Here is a 4,731-nt window from a genome sequence, read left to right as displayed (position 1 = left end):
CACCTATCTCCATTGAGAACTTCAAGTCCAACATAGTCAAGTTTCTGTTGATTCACTAAAATATCGAGGTGATATCTTTCCCTTCTTTTGGTAGACATATTTTTGCATTGAGGACAATGTAATTTTTAGTTGGGGGAAGGGTGTGTTTGAAATTTTCTTGTGAATTACAAGATATTCATGGAATGTTGGTTTTTTTTTTTACTAAATTGGTCTACAATTTTTCCTTATGTCTCTATTGGCTACATGTTCATGTTTTTGAATGACAAAATATGACACTAGAAGTTGATATTGTTCATGTGAGTCGAGATGTTGAGACACTTGTCGAATAATTTTTTACACATAAGCCTTGTGGTAAGATAGTGGTTTAATACATGTAGCTAGAAGAGTCTCTTGCTGAAATTTTCTTGTGAGAGAATAGGTGAGGATTGAGAGCTATATATACAAAAAATGGTAATAAGCATTCGTGGATTTTGTGAATTGAAAACTTCTTCTGAGAATAAAATTATACGGTATGTGGTAAGATGGTGTACTTGGGAAATGACAATAGTCAATTTAGGACTGAAGTTGAGCCTTCAAACTAGTTATTCTATTTTCATACTTATAATCTCCTAGTAGCCACTTTGAGCCAATACGCATATAACCGATTCTTTTTATACGCCTAAATTATCATACCTCTTCACATTGGAATAAAGTCTATAAACATTCATTTTTCAAACCTTTATGCTTCCAAGTGTATAATAAATATTGAATGTCATTTGAGAAGAAAAACAACGAAGAAAAGTTATAAGAGTTGATAAGTGCTTAGGTGAAGTGATGAATCTTAAAAGAAGAAGAAGGGAAATTTCAAAAAAAAAATCGCAATAAGTTGATGAAAAAAAAAGAAAGTGAATTGCTATTGAAAATTGAAAGGTTGAGGAATGCATTGATGTAAAGGATTGATATGTTGAAATACTTGTTGAGATGCCTAGCTAGATACTTGGAAGTCCTTTAATCCTTTCTGTCCTACTTTTCATATAACCCAACTTAACCCTTTTTACACCCTTTGCATTGGCTGTTTTGATCCTTAGTATAGTTGCGGTAAGAAGTAGATGAATTCTCATTTGGGAGTATGCCTATCACAAGATCAATATTTGTTTGTTGCTTATTAAAAAATATTTAAACCTCCAAGTTATGAATGTATACCCTTTCTCAGCTCCATAGAGAAAAACCACACTAAACACTTTGATACCTGTGAGTTATGGGGTTGAACCTTCAGTTTCAGACATACTTATTGTTGCATGTGTTAGGATTGACGGTAAGATGGCTATGACTTGACACACACTCACACATTTGGTAAGTGTTTTTGATATCTTCAAGATCATGACATTATTAAGTTCTTATGGTGTTGAGTTTGAAAGGGACATGGCATGTGGTTAAATTGATACTTCATAATTTCACTTATATCATAGTCTAATAATTTGTTTACTTGTTCTACATTGAATTACTAGGAACTAGCAATAAGCAAGTTGGGGGTGTGATAAGAGTATAAAATATAATATTTTTCCCTCTTAATTATTCTTTAGTGTGATTATTTGATACTAAAATGCACTCATTATACTTATGCTTTTATTTAGGTTGTATTTTGGTAGAAAATGTGAAATTTAGAAGAAAATAATGAAAAATGACCAAAATTGAAGTAAGTGAAAGTTTAGGGACCAAGTTGTAAATAATCTACAGATAAGACAGGCGATGGAATGATGATTCAAGAAAGTTAGGAGTCCATTGGGTGCAATTAGAAGTCAAAAGAAGTTAAATATGACTATAACATATTCACAAATCAAATTCCAACCGCATAAAGATTTTTCAAATTTTTAGTCGGAGATTGAAGTCCACTTTTGACTTAGTAAACGTCAGAATTTGAAAAAAGCTACTACTAGAGAAATTGTAACCCTTTGTGTTAGCTTTCCAATGCACTTTGAATTGTCTTAATCGGATATCGGGAGAGAAAGTTATGGTCAAATTACTGAAAGAGTCGCACAGAATATTCTAGCCAAAAATCTAATTTCCTTATTCGATTCAACCTCTTTTTGAAACAACTTGGCAGTCGGTTTTAAGCCTTAGACTGGACAGAGAACGCCTCTATTCACCTCTATAACAATTTTCTCTCATCTTGGGCTAAAGAATTCAATGGAGAACTAAATTCCTAGGTGAAGCTATGAAAGAATTCATTGGATTTGGCGACTTCACATCATATGTTCATGCAAATTGGTATTTTTATTGTCAAGCACTTCTAGATCTAGAATTTCTTTTATGAATTTACTTTGGAATTAATTTAACTTTTACTAGATTCTTCATTGATTCAATCCTGTTTTTTCTATTACGGAATTGAACTAATTGTTGAATTTCAATTTCAATCAACTTCATTGGTGGATTATTTACTGTCGTATGCATTGTGTATATGGTCGATTCTTAGTCTTAATCCAACAAACATGTGTGGGATGGTTTACAAAAGTCTAGATCCTACAATTGAAATTTGATTGATCTTCATTGTTAAATCTTCCGATTAGAGAGTTGGGATGAAAATCTCTAATTGAGCAAAATGTCATGAATTATTGATGTTGATGATCAATCCAATTGAAGGAATTCGGACACTTCACTAATCTCACATATTGATAATTAAATCTCATTCCAATTGACAAATTATTTTCACATAATTCACGGAATTCTAGTTCGATAAATCCTTTAAACAATTCGTCCATCTCCCTGTGGAATCGACACCTCAAAACTGTGCTACAACTACCGCGTTATTCTTTGGGCGTAATCAGCTGGTTACCATATCTGGCACATCCTTACCAAGATTCTGGTCACCGGAGCCAGGCTGTGCCATCGATGAATTTGGAGGCCCTGGAGTTCAGTTGTCGATCACGAATAGGGCCACCATAATCTTTAAAATTACCAGCTCGTGGCCAAGTTCGATAGGAGTAATCAATAGTTGTATACGTCTCCATTGAAGATCGCCATTGCGAGCATTCTTTCTAACTATGTCCAAGAATGCTATATAGGTAGCAGAAATTTGGGAGGCGTTCATAGGCGAAACGAACCCAGAATGGTTTATAGGATCCCAGATAATTCTTCTTCCCACATAAGAGATGTTTAGAAACATCAAGGCATACCCAATTCTTTTACTTAATTAAGTCATTGGATTACCACAAAAATTAAGAAATACAAACAATATGAATCCACAACATTTAAATAAATAGGGATAGAATATCAATTCATAGCACGTGTGCTATGTACATATTTGTAATATCATTCGTAGCCCAAATTCATCATTCACCAGCCATTCACCTTAATAACTTAAAACATTAAGGTTCATATATAGATGGGTTCTATATCTATGGGCACAACCATAGGAAAAGAAAAAACGAGCCTTTATCAAGTTACAAAAACTATAAAAATGAAAAATCATGTCATGTAATAGCATACAATCATGCTACTTCATTCTTATAATTATATTAATATTTTACTACTAACAAGTGTGTGGCATCATAACATGTGATAAAACAAAGTTCCTACAACATTTCTATCAGTTCACGATTAGCATGTAGTTGACATTGCATTTTATGAAGCATGTGACATTAGATAGAAATCTTTAGTTGGCTTAAAGTTCTTTGAACTAAATCCTTTACATATATGGCAATCTAAAGCAAGCAAATGTACCCGTTATTAGGGCATTGAAATAATGCGTAAGTGCATATATGAAATACGAAACAGTTAGTGGCACATGTTTTTGTATGTTGCAGAAAGCTTGTAAAATAAACAGGCACATACATAAAAATCATCACTTGTATATATGGAAAAAGAAACATAAAAAAAAATTAAAAAAAATGAAGCAAATTTCCTAATATATTGGACATGTCAAGATGGATGTTTTTTCCGCTACTAAAAAAGGACTACCTACATTCGTCCATCACTATATCATCTTCACCTAAAACAGAACTTCTACGATTGATTCTCTCTTACTTCAAATCTCTCATCAAACTATTGTCTTTCTCACCATTGTTCCTCATCTTCATTAGCATCATCATCTAGAGTTAGCTTTCTCTTATGGCTAGTGTTTGGATCCTACAGCCAAACCCCACCTCAGGAAAGAAGTATGCTAGGATATATGTTACTAAAGTCAAGACAAGTTCAAAGGTTACTAGCCTTCTTTTGATGTTACCATTATATTGTAGAAATCAATTTAGCCTGTGCTTCAATTCCTAAACAATTTTGGACATGCTTTCTCTATATTACTACATACCCAAACAATTTCAATACATTCTCTCTGTAGTACTATTTGGCTAACAACTAGATTATTCTAAACTTCAAATTTTTGGTTATCTTGGCTACCCCTAGGCCCTAACCTCCATATACCGACAATAAAATTATAGATCAATCTCATCCATGCAGATTTCTTGATTACTTTTTAACTCAAAGTTCTTATTTGTGCTATGACACTTGTCTTTTGCTCGAGTCATGTTAAATTTGTTGAGTCAGTTTTTCTCTTTTATATAAGCCAGCTCAATACTCGTGAATCAAATAGCTCTTTAAAGCTATGAATGTTTGTTCGATGCAATGCTAAGGAATGGCACTTGGAAGCTAGCCCATCCCCTCCACTTCAAAAATTTAGTTGGTTATAAATCGGTAATCCACATCAAAAGAAAAATAATGGGTCTATCGATCACTAAAAAGCGAGACTTGTGGCAAATG

This window comes from Olea europaea, unplaced genomic scaffold (assembly GCF_002742605.1).
Source record: "Olea europaea var. sylvestris unplaced genomic scaffold, O_europaea_v1 scaffold1565, whole genome shotgun sequence".
Taxonomy (NCBI): Eukaryota; Viridiplantae; Streptophyta; class Magnoliopsida; order Lamiales; family Oleaceae; genus Olea; species Olea europaea.
Note: the sequence above shows the minus strand (reverse complement) of the source record.